Below are 13,247 nucleotides of genomic sequence, written 5' to 3'. Positions count from 1 at the left end.
TAACACCACTTTTCTCTGTTGAAAATAATATTAAAGGAAATGCTTTATTTTTCTGAGAAATTAATCAAAACTATGGTAAAATAAGAACATTATGATCAAAATAAGAAAAGTTAACCATTTTCAGATACATTTAAAATTGAAAATTTACTAATTTCATATCAAGCATTTATGACTGTCTCCTTTTCAAGGATCAATTTCTTCCAGCTACTTCATTTCCTTCGTGTTTGCTCTACTGAAAGCTCTCATGTGTGCTTGCCTCTGGTTCTGGCAGGACCCCTCGTGGCTTGCCTTGCTGCTGGTTTCTATTGCAGTCCCTTCACGGCTCTTCTAGACTCATGTCATGAGTGGTTAGTACATGATGGGTCAGAACACACTTCTTATTACCTTGACCGTTTACTCTCCACATCACCTCTCAGGTCCACAGGAGTAGCTCAGACTTTAGGTAAGTCAAGGGAATAATAACTTAGGAAGGTAAAATGTGAAATATTTGTTCATATAGCTCAAGTGGGAATACACCTAGTAATTATAGCCACAGAGAAAAACCTGGTCTCTTATGATTACATAACATGTTCTAATCTAGCTCCCTCTGCCCTGATCTTAACTTTGTGTATTCCACCATGAAAGATGCCTCCTCCTTAATATTTCAATCCTTTTTAATAGAAATTGATTTCAATTCATGACCTTTGTGCTGCCTCCACTAGTGTATATCCCCTTATTTGAATTATTAAGTTTAGGCCAGAGGTCAGAAAATGCCAGTGTGTGGACTAGATACAACTTGCAACTAAGTTTTGGGGGCAAGTACAAGGGTCAAAAATGTTTTTTAATTCACTTCCAAATAATTAAATTTTGGAGATTTTATATAAAAGGTGGGATTCTTGACTATTTATGATACAGTGAAAAATTCAGAAACCCAATCTTCCTATTGCAGCATAGAAACAACTAGCATATATTGTGAAGAGGCTGCACTCCTCGGATAAAAAGCACGGTCTTTGGTTTGCCATGGAACTGATGTTTTCTATTTGCTATCTTCTACCTATTTTATTTATTTCTTGCCGGGGACCTGCCCCGGCTGATCCAGGGTATTCGAAGCGGGGACGGCGTCGGCGGCCTATTTACTTAAATATTTTATCAAAGATATAAAGAGTAATAGGATGAGGATAGCTCAGTAGGAAAATTCAGTGGAGAAAAGAGGCTGAGTAGCTTGGTTTACGCGGGAGACCAATAAAACTTCAAGACAAGAAGTTTGCACCACTTACGTAGGCCGCAGGCGTCCTTCCGTTCTCCCGAAGGAGAGGAGACACTGAGGCCTCCCCGGTCGGATCTTAGAAGCCCAGGCATAATTAGTAAGCATGGTGGGTTCCGCGCTCCAGATGGAGACTCAGCCAGAGTGGGAGAGAGAGCGACATGGGGAGACCAGTATTTCGAGAAACTGATCCCAATTCTTTATTTTCCAGAGTCTGTTTTTATACACTAAGATGTTATACAAAAGTCACGTGGGGACAGCAGTCCTGACTTTTATTAAAGTCAGGTGCTTCACACAAATGTATACAGAGGTCTTAGGGGTGTTACATCATCTTCTGGCCAGGGGGGCCTGCTGACAATTTACGACCCTCTCCTTGTGACAGCGGTCAGTCAGTCAGGACACTTATTTCTCCAGGGCTGATTATTCTCAAAACAGACGCCACCCAAGTAAAGTTACATTCCTACAGGGTGAGGGTGTAGTGGGTTTTAGTTAAGGAAAGAATTTACTTAGCCTAAGGTCTAACGTGATTAATATCAAAGGTTAATACTTATTTCTTCTATATATTCATTAATGTGTGTAAGGGCAGGGGATGTGGAGACTTAGCAACAAACATTGGCTCAACAAATGAAAAACCCTTCACCAACACAATTTCTAATTAGCCCACTATACTTATAGTTTTCTAACTTCTCTAAAGAACCTGTTTTTAGAGGGTTTAAAGCATCTCGTGCCTCTCACGGTTGGGAGGCTGTGAGCAATCACATGTGGCCGGACGAGCCTGTCAGGCAGGCTAGAGAACCTTCAGAGGAGTTTGTAGGTTAAAACACTCTTATCACGCCCAGGAATTATTATAAACTGGAGCTCTAAGTTAACTCCTTCTCCAAAAGAGGTGGTGGGGGACAGCCCCCCGTAAAGTCAGAGGTGTAGGTGAGCACAAAGTAGTAAAGTAGGCAGGCTCTGGTTATGGGGGTAGATGCTCGAGGAGTTCCAGGGGGACTCCTGAGGCTCGATCCCGCCTTTGCGTATGTCGAGCCTCCTTCCTCATGACCTTTGCCATGGGCGGAGTACCTCACTCTGGCCCCCAACATCTCCCCCTTTTTTATTTCTTAAAACAACCAGATGCAGCTCAGTCGCGAGCCTCCGAATGCTCTGCCAGAGAATCCTGACAATACAAGGAAGAATGATTATGAGAAGTAGGATTAGAGACTAGGGATATTAGACAGAATATTTTTTCCAGAAATAAAGTTAGAGATGGTGTGAAAAAAGTCATTAGCTGCTCCAGCGGCGGTAAAATCCAGTTGAGAGTGTTCCAAGGTCTGTATTTGATTATGAAGTTTCCCTAAGTCCAGGCCAATATCAGAACTGTTACAAACACCTGAGATATGATTTTTAATCTTTTCCCATTCATAATCTGTCTCGTTTACCTTCAAAGATGTCATGCATATCCATCTGTAATCAGCGTGGCACGTCAAAGCCATCTTCACCTTTAAAGCCTGTAACTCAATCCCAATATGCATAATTGCTTCTTCTAAGGCGTCTACTCTCATCTCTAATAATTTTTAAAATTTACATTTTAACAACATAAATTTTGGGATATGTTAATTTAGGTGTAATGTTTAGTTTAGGTCTCTGTATAAATTTAAATAATAAATGCATAACCTCCTTATCTCATTTTGGTATACAGATATATCTAAATGCAAAATGTATTTATATATGTATTTATACATGGCAACAAGTATAAACTTATTGACATAATCAATATACTTGAATTAATCTTTATAATTAATATGTTAATTAATATATATTACAGCAATACAACACGTACACAGCTAATACCAGCCAACACAAACCAATGTACTGCAATAATACATGTCACACATATATAATTATACAGTATATAGAACATATATCATCACAGCACATCAAACCATACCAATTAATATCAGCCACACACATTATATTACTGCAATATATATTTGATTATACAGTATATATATAATATGCATATACAGTATACATACTAATTTATATACAGATTAATTAAGTATAGATCCATAAATAGAATTAGGTATACCTCTATTATATTTTATTTATACCCATACCTAATTAGGCGAACTGCAATTAGGCAAATATATTTATATTATGTATTTATAATAATATATATAGTATTATTAATTGTACCACCTGTTGATCACTAAGAAATTGAGAAAACCCTTCTCTGAGTATCTCCTATTTGAGACAGCACGTCCCTCCCCCATAGGGTAAAGGGGAGCGTAGGAACTACATAGGGTTGGAAAGTTCCACAGGTATCTTCAAACTGCCAATCTAACATTTTTGAACTTTTAACTACTGTGGGGGCTTGAGGGCAAATGAAACAAAATTTGACCCCTGAAATCTATCAGGGCAACTTGCCAATCATCACTATTTTGTAAAAGACTTGCAGTTGATCCTTATTGAATGGAATTACTATATTTGCTACTTCTTTTCTAAAAAGTTCCACACTTCTTTTTTCCTCCTTTTATAATTAATTGTGCCACCAAGCTGGGATAAGATAAAACTATTTTTCTTGGGGTCACTGGTAGATGGAACCAATGGGCCTTTTTGTCACAAGCACCCTGTAGGTGTATGTTTTGTGGGAAGAATGATTTAATCTCATCTTTTGGTAATATTAATCCTAATTAACTGATCATTTAAAGTCTCATACACTTCAACAAGAGCTAACTCTGTCTCATTAGTCAACTTTCTCTTAGAACTGGAATTAGGATCAATTTTTAAGCAATCAAATAAAGGCTTTAAATCTGCAGTAGTCAGTTTTAAATGTGGGCATATCCAATTAATGTACCCTAATAATTTTTGTAAATCATTTAAAGTTAGTAAACAATCTCTCCACAGCTTCAAAGGGGCATTATCAGTTTTCAAAACTTTTGGCACCTAAATATGAGAAGCAAGTAAAGAGGTGTTGCACAACATCTTTATAAGCTTCTCCAGTTTTTGTTTTGTAACCTAAATCTGGTCTATAGCTTTTTAGATGACAAGCAACCATCTAATCTTTGCTTGAATACTTCCAGCAACAGGGAACTCACTACTCTTCAAGGTTTTAAACTCTCCCTCACCTTTTTTTTTTCTACAGCATTCTCACCCCGCATATCACTTTCTCTAATCCCACCAACTCATTTTCAGTATTATACGTGGGCCAGGAACTAGGCCAGTCTTTCCCAGCAATGTTAAGAGACGTCTGTTCCTGTGTCTAATAGCCCTGACATTTTATTTTCTTGAATTAAAAGATCTTTTAAAGGCCTTGGAGCTGTAATTCCCTGCACCCAAAAAGCTAGATCACTAAATCTAAATGCTCTGTGGCTCCTAGCTTGAGAAGTCAAGGTTTTTCTTGTCTGATAATAAGGTAAAAAGCAAAAGCTGTGTTACTCTTTGACCTTTATTAATTTGCACAGTTTTAGTAGGCGGTGAGAACAAAACTTTAATTTCTCAATATAATCAGAATCTACTACACCATGCACCACCGAAATTTTCTTTTTCTTTTTATTTATTTATTTATTCTTTTTCTTTCTTTCTTTCTTTCTTTTTTTTTTTTTTTTTTTTTAAGAAAGCGAGCTACGCCCTAGCACAAGTCCTACAATGCCCTCAGGTAGGGGGCCAGCCACTCCCGTTGGAATTGGAGTAACCGGCTTGTCAGGGGTTAATATTGTTGCTAAATCCCCTTACCATTTTGTTTTTCTCTTAGCCTGGGTGAGACCCCCCTGAGGGGTTTTTCTCCAAGGAGCACGCTCTGCATATTGTGCATGCAGTCTGTTTTAAAAGCTCCACTGTTTAAAAAACTTTTTATCTTTTTCAGGCTTAGGCAACACTTTGAGAGGCTTTGGGGGCAAAGTGGGGAACTCTTGGGCCCTGGAAGGCGCAAACGGAGGCGGCGGCTATCGCCCCAAATCAGAAAGTGGTGGATAAGTTTTTTAAAAGTTTGCGCAGAGGGGGAGGTAGCTCGCCAGGGCGTCTGGCCACAGTGTCCTGTAAGTCCTCTCCTCTGCTGATTTTTTCTTCCTTCTTCTCTTTAAATCTTTCTCAAGTTTTCTTTCCCTCACTCTCTTTTTTCCTTCCTTTTCTCTTTTCTTTTACTTTCTATCATTTCCTTTTTGTTTCCCTCTTTCATTCTCCCTTCTTCCTTCTTACTACCTTCTCTTTCTTTAGTTTCGTTTCCTTTACCCTCTTTCTCTCTAACTTTTTCTTTCCTCCTCCCTCTCTTTCTCTCTGTATCTCTTTTTCTAACTTCCTTTTTTCCTTTTTCTATCTTGCTGCATTCCCTGATTCCTTCCTCCTCCGTTCCTCTCTCCTTTTCACTCTTTAGTTCTTTTTCTATCTTTAGATCTTTCTCTATTTTCTTTCCTTTTTTCTTTTTCACTTTTTTTTTTTCTCTCTTTTTTTGCTTGGGTGAGGCCCCCCCAGAGGGGGTTTTCTGCAAGGAGCAGGCTCTGTATATTGTGTATTTTTTAAAAGCTCCTTTGTTTAAAAGAAAACTTTTTTATCTTTTTCAACCTTAGGCAATGCTCTGGGAGGCTTTGGATGTAAACTGGGGAATTTTTAGGCCCTGGGAGGTGCAAGCGGAGGTGGAGTAGTCGCCTTAAATCAGAAATTGTTGGATAAATTTTTAAAGGTTTGTGTAGAGGGAGAGGGGGCTCGCCAGGGCGCCCGGCCGCAGCGTCCTGTAAGCCCTCTCACTCCTCGGGAGGTAGAGCACAGTGTCCCTCCTCTTCCTTGTCAATGGCAGAAAATATGATCTGCGCAGAAGGTGGAGACCCACTACCATCCACCGCTATAGCCTCTCCCATAGGTCATCCCACAGCCTCATGACGAGGGTCCAGAACATTTTTAATCATATTTATAGGATAAGTGTTTAGTTGTTTTTTTCACCTTCACCCAAGTATCTAAATTAACAGTAGCTTTAACAGTTTCAAGATTACTTGTATAAAGAGTTGCCATTCTTAGTTTCAGTGTTATCCATGTCAGAAAGTTAAACATAATAGAAGATAAAGCTTTTAGCTTTCAAAAGATCAGGCTTTTCTTTGGCCTTTTAACTTCAGAAACCATTTTTTCTCTCTAACTCTAACTCTTTAACACTTTCAACACTTCCCACTCCTACTCGCCCTGTCTATCCTACAGGGGGGTCCGCGGCACCCTGAGTGGGGTCCTATCCGTCCCTAAAATTCAACACTGGGGAAAGGGTTGGGGACCTACCTTCGAATGGTCCCTGTATCGGGCGCCACCTGCCGGGGTCCTGCCCCGGCTGATCCAGGGTATTCGAAGCGGGGACGGCGTCGGCGACCTATTTATTTAAATATTTTATCAAAGATATAAAGAGTAATAGGATGAGGATAGCTCAGTAGGAAAATTCAGTGGAGAAAAGAGGCTGAGTAGCTTGGTTTACGCGGGAGACCAATAAAACTTCAAGACAAGAAGTTTGCACCACTTACGTAGGCCGCAGGCGTCCTTCCGTTCTCCCGAAGGAGAGGAGACACTGAGGCCTCCCCGGTCGGATCTTAGAAGCCCAGGCATAATTAGTAAGCATGGTGGGTTCTGCGCTCCAGATGGAGACTCAGCCAGAGTGGGAGAGAGAGCGACATGGGGAGACCAGTATTTCGAGAAACTGATCCCAATTCTTTATTTTCCAGAGTCTGTTTTTATACACTAAGATGTTATACAAAAGTCACGTGGGGACAGCAGTCCTGACTTTTATTAAAGTCAGGTGCTTCACACAAATGTATACAGAGGTCTTAGGGGTGTTACATCATCTTCTGGCCAGGGGGGCCTGCTGACAATTTACGACCCTCTCCTTGTGACAGCGGTCAGTCAGTCAGGACACTTATTTCTCCAGGGCTGATTATTCTCAAAACAGACGCCACCCAAGTAAAGTTACATTCCTACAGGGTGAGGGTGTAGTGGGTTTTAGTTAAGGAAAGAATTTACTTAGCCTAAGGTCTAACGTGATTAATATCAAAGGTTAATACTTATTTCTTCTATATATTCATTAATGTGTGTAAGGGCAGGGGATGTGGAGACTTAGCAACAAACATTGGCTCAACAAATGAAAAACCCTTCACCAACACAATTTCTAATTAGCCCACTATACTTATAGTTTTCTAACTTCTCTAAAGAACCTGTTTTTAGAGGGTTTAAAGCATCTCGTGCCTCTCACGGTTGGGAGGCTGTGAGCAATCACATGTGGCCGGACGAGCCTGTCAGGCAGGCTAGAGAACCTTCAGAGGAGTTTGTAGGTTAAAACACTCTTATCACGCCCAGGAATTATTATAAACTGGAGCTCTAAGTTAACTCCTTCTCCAAAAGAGGTGGTGGGGGACAGCCCCCCGTAAAGTCAGAGGTGTAGGTGAGCACAAAGTAGTAAAGTAGGCAGGCTCTGGTTATGGGGGTAGATGCTCGAGGAGTTCCAGGGGGACTCCTGAGGCTCGATCCCGCCTTTGCGTATGTCGAGCCTCCTTCCTCATGACCTTTGCCATGGGCGGAGTACCTCACTCTGGCCCCCAACAATTTCTGCCACCTGCAGCCCCCTAAAAACATTTGAATTTTTGTCCTTTAGTTAGAGAAATGTTCCAGGTGTCATTAGACGGTTAATGAAGATCCCAGCTAGCCCATGACTTTGATGGATTCTTTAAGTACAATACACATTGAAATCTACCCACAAGCAAAGTAGTACATTTGTCTGTTTATTTTTCTTATTTCAAAAGTGTCGTGAATGCTAGTAAAACATGTGCCACCATTGTCATTTTTGATACATCCATGTAGCATCCATAGATTTTCTTTTTACTTAAGTAATGAATAGTCAGAATATTTTCAGGATAATCAAGGTCATTTCTAGCATTTTGAGAGGAAGAAGTCTTAAGGAGCCAAAATTGAGACTGGAGTCCAGTGAAAAGGACAGGAGGAATGAAATTCAGGAAGATGCCTTTCAAGAAATTTGGGAGTAAAGAGTCTGAGGAAGTTGGAATCAATGGCTGATCTACCCACAGTTAGGGATTCTCAGAAAACCTTGACAAATTCTCAGGCTGCTATAAACTTATTCCTATGGCTTGGCCTACAGATGTTGTCAGAAGTCATTGTTTTTGCCTTCTTTGCCTTCTAAATTTTGCATGAGTTTTTCCTATGGTTGGATCTGAATCAGAAACCTGTAGGCAAGGGAGTCAGGGAAATGTGGTTACCCAGATTTCCTCCTATGTGCTACAGAGAAGAGCTTAGAAGGGCAGTGATAGAACTGACCATTCTTCACAAAGCTGGCTGCTTTTAAAATAAATCTAATGATTGTGGGACACAAACTAAGAAAACAGAAAACTCCAAGATAAAAATATCAGAACCATTAGTAGCTGGTGAAGACTGATGTTCTTAGCATGTCTGGGTCTGGTACCCCATGTTGCAGGAGTCTGACAAGAACAGTGGAGGGATCTGGATGTCTGTCATCCTGCCTTTGAAAAGGGACTCCATCACTGGGTGGGAGACGGGACCACACTTTGGGGCACAGAAGGATGAAAAATTAGAGTTAGACCATTAAGGACTGAACAAAGAATATGAGGGTGAGGGATTGTGGTGAGGGAGGGTCACAACACAGGAAGGATTCATGAGGCTTAAACAAAGAAAAAGCTATAGAAGGAAGAAGACGCATACAGGTTAAGAGTGTATGGCAGTCAGGCAAGTCACAGGACTGGGGCTTTCTTAACGTTGCTGCAGTTTAGGGAAGGGATTCAAAGGCAGTACAGGGAGGTCATTGACATCTGTAGGGGAGTGCAGAAGTATTAAGTGAGGATTTCTAAGGGTTAATCCAGAGTTAGGAACTGGGGATAGGTTAGAGGAACAGTCTAATAATGTGAGCTCAAGATCTCCAAATGAGCAGAAAGAAAGGGGTAAATAGCAGAGAAAAGTGTTTGTTGCGTGAGTCTCCATCAGACCATTCTATGCATGTTGCTTCTTGAGACTCTGTGGTCAATATCATCAGCTCAGTGTACCATGAATGTGCCTAGACCTGAAGTTCCTGCCATACCTAAGAACTTTTGTACACCTTAGGTAATACATTTCGTGTACTCAGGGAGAGACTTGCCTAAGGAGTAATGGTAGAACCAAATATACACAGACACACACACACACATATTCATATTCCACCCAAAGATAAGCATCCATTCTCTGAGATACTATGATTTGAATCCAGAAAGAATATGAAAAATATTTTCTTAATGGTCTGACAATGTGTAAGGTTCCTCTCTCTGGGGCAATGCTTCATTTTGGCAGTTAGTTCAGAAGAGTGTCAGTTCTTTTTCTTTATGAGTCCAGAGTGAATATTTCAGGCCTGTCTGAATATAAAAGGAGTTGAAAACTGAGAGGTTGTTTATCTACTCTTTCAGTTACAAAAAGATGGGGCCAGAATTTTGACATGATTCTCTATACAGGATAAACTGAAATCATGGCTCAGGTTTACCATTTTCCTCACTTCCTGATCCAGGAGAAGGGGAGGAAGGAGGGAAAGGGTATTTTTAATCTACTTATTTTGGGGTTACATTAAGTTAGAGCAATAATTCAATGGCCTGTCATATTACTAGGACAGCGTAAACATATACATGTGGTCTACCTGATAGTTGATTTCTACTTTACATGCATCAAGCAATTGGTAGTGTTCTATATGTTACTGCAAATAAATTACCTCACATAGTCTATGCATTTTCTTTTCAACAAGCAGTGACTGAATGCACTATGTTCCAGGAATGTGTTAGGGTCTGAGGTTACAAAAATATGTCAGATGTAGCATATGCCCTCAAGGAATATTCTAATAAGTGATATAGGCATGTTACTAATGATTACAGTGTTGTAAGTGCCAAGATTGTAGTATGAAACCAAAGATATCCAATTACAAAGAAGTATCTGAATGAGATGAAAGATTAAAGGAAATTTTCCTGAAGAGATGAAATATTTCAGTTATACAAAATAAATGAAGGTAATAATAAGAAAGGCACATTACAAAAGTTCACAAAGTTATTAAGTCATTAGAGGGATTAATGACTGTTGGAGAAACTGAAAACTGTTCTTATTTATCACTAAATCATTAAGGAACTGCATTTTATTTTATATGAAATTAATTCATCTTGATTACTTGAAAAATATATTCAGTTTTTAGTGGCAAGAGTGCTAATTGTCTCTAAATGTACCTTGTCTTTTTCTGTAGTAATGGAACTCCTATTTTTAGTTGGGCACAAGGCACCTAACATAAAGTTTTCAGCTAAGATTGGCCTGTGATTAAGTCTTGGACCACAGATAAAAGCAGGAAGATGGCCTTCTCCATCCCTTCCTTATTCCAAGTGACAGAAAAAGAGCCATGATGGCTGGAGCTGGAGTAACTTTCTTGGACAACACAATGAAAAATAAAAGCTGAGGATAGCAAAGAAAAACAGGAACCCAGGTCCTGACCATATAGAGACCCCTTTACCCTTGGTTCTACCTCCTTAATTAGATATAGATTTAGAAGAAAGACATTCTTTTTCCCTAAAAATCATAAAACTCAAATTACAAACTTGAATAATTTAGTTTCAAAGATATATTTTCTATATTTGCCATTAAATTTACAAAAATTAATATATTTTTAAAACTAAAAAATGCATATGAATATATATAGTAATTATGTATTTGAAATAAAAATATAAATAGAAAAAATCTAACAGCAGATATAAATAGAAATAAACTTGTGAAAACATAAATTAAATGATAATTTTAAAGATTTTTAAAAAAATAGCTAGTTGTTCAATTCTATACAGTTCTACTCTCAACTGACCTAAGACTTCTCTTATTATTGAGTTAGCACATAAAAGAATAGCAACTTTTTCTTAAAAATTGTTAAGTACTTATATAATTTCCTGATATTAAACCTCATCTAATCTATTTAGTTTATTGATAAATTATTGCTCAGAGAAAGTTAGTAAGTGAATTACAGTTAAGAATTGGAGTTCGTTTTCTTAATGATCAACGTAGTCATAGTTCCACTACATCTCATGCGTGAAGAACATCTTCTACTTCCATTTGATAGAAAAGGAGGCAACATGTTTAAGTGTGGCTTGGTAACATTCCTGAAGCTCAGTCAAGGACAAAGAGTCACTGTGCTGAATGAGGGTTCCAACTCACAGTCTATTGCGATCAATATGTTACCCAGTCCAGCATCCTTAATCTGGAGATGGATATTTCAAGTTTATGAACCACCTGGAATTGCTTTGCTAAATGTTTACATGTTCATTTTCTGATAAATGAGTTCATAGTTAGATTTTCATACTGGTCAGTGATCTACAAAGACTGACACACAACGCCCTTTTCAAATATCCTGACTGTTCTCTGAAGCAATGCTCCTTCTCACCACCTAACACAATCTTCTGCCCTCAGAGAGTTTTTTTCTTCTGGAGGATAGATATGTATTTTAAGAAATCATGTTATAAGTTGGAAAGAGGGACATGATTCAAGAGAAGGCAAATAAGAATATCCATAATTACCCTGGGACAATTGGCCAACTCATTAAGTAAAAAAGAAAAAAAAGATGTTTTAGGATGGATTGGATAAAGCTGCTGAGATGAGGAGGCAGTAGCTATGAAGACACCATGCAGTCCTGGGCTTATAATTTCCAAGAATGGGCCAGTCATAGGAGGACACCTTGAATCTCTTCCCACCTTGAAAGTGAAAGTGAAAGTCGTCAGTCCTGTCTGACTCTTTGTGATCCCATGGACTGTAGCCTGCCAGGCTCCTCTGTTCATGGAATTCTCCAGGCAAGAATACTGGAGTGGGTAATGAGTTCTCTTCTCCAGGGGATCTTCCCAACCCAGGGATGAAACCCAGGTCTGCAGCATTCCAGGCAGATTCTTTACTGTCTGAGCCACCAGGGAAGCCTCTTAACTTTTAACAAAATGAAGCTAAATATCACTCTTTAAAGAAAATTCATTAAGAAGTTCATCCAATTCCACCATGAACTTCTTCTCTGGGTATGATGACTTTGGTGCTGGCTAAAATTTACAAATGAAATAATTGTTCCTGAGACTGTGAAAAACACCAGCCACACCACACATCTCAGACTCTTAACTAAGAACAATTCAGCACAGTTAGGGGCCTTCAGCTAAAAAGAGTTTCAGTATAAAGTAAACATGGCCAATGAATTCCCCTCCTTCCCTTGGAGAGGTCACATTCAAGGTTCATTGCCAGTGCAAGATGGGAAGGCCTGGTTTGTGCCCACCTGCTAAGAATTAAACAGTATAGCTGTAGTCTCTTGTGCAGTCAGTGACTGGTCTTTAATGGGATGCCCTGAATTCAACTCCAGAAAATGATATGCTCAAAAGCCTTTTATTAATTTATGTTAACCTGAGCATCATGGAATTACTCTAACTTAAAAATAACCACGCTCAGTAAATGTGAGAAAATTCTCTGACAACCGGACGCATGCATTGCTTTTGGTAATCAAGTTTATGTAGCAGGTTTTATTGTGTTCTTCTCAGCATGGTGCTTAGTATCTAACCTACCACATGTTGTAATAATAAGGTTATTGCTTACTGACCAAAATCGACAACCAGCAAATGCTGCCATGAGTTATTTCAGATGGATTACAATCCTCTCACTGGTAACTCATTAGTGTGTATCTGGTAAATAGTGTTCAATAATGTGCAGGATAGCAAACTCATGAAGAAACACACTCAGAAATCAACAACCACCAAGCACAAAACAAAACAAAAACAGGGAAGAAAGCCTATGTGTAGAGAAATACACCGAAAAAAAATAATAAAATAAATTGTGAAAGTGCAGATTTTTCCACAAGGGGAAAATACTTACACTCTTTTTTTAAGGCATGAATAATTCTAGACAACACCATGTTTTTTATTAAAACCTCACCTTAGAAGTAACACTGGACTATTCTTAGGGATGGATGGGCATTCATCACCCTCCTCTTTGATGGAAGGTGTTGATACATTTTTGGTGGTAG

The sequence above is a fragment of the Bos indicus genome, chromosome 4, assembly GCF_029378745.1.
Source record: "Bos indicus isolate NIAB-ARS_2022 breed Sahiwal x Tharparkar chromosome 4, NIAB-ARS_B.indTharparkar_mat_pri_1.0, whole genome shotgun sequence".
NCBI classification, from domain to species: domain Eukaryota; kingdom Metazoa; phylum Chordata; class Mammalia; order Artiodactyla; family Bovidae; genus Bos; species Bos indicus.
This window is presented reverse-complemented; position numbering follows the sequence as displayed.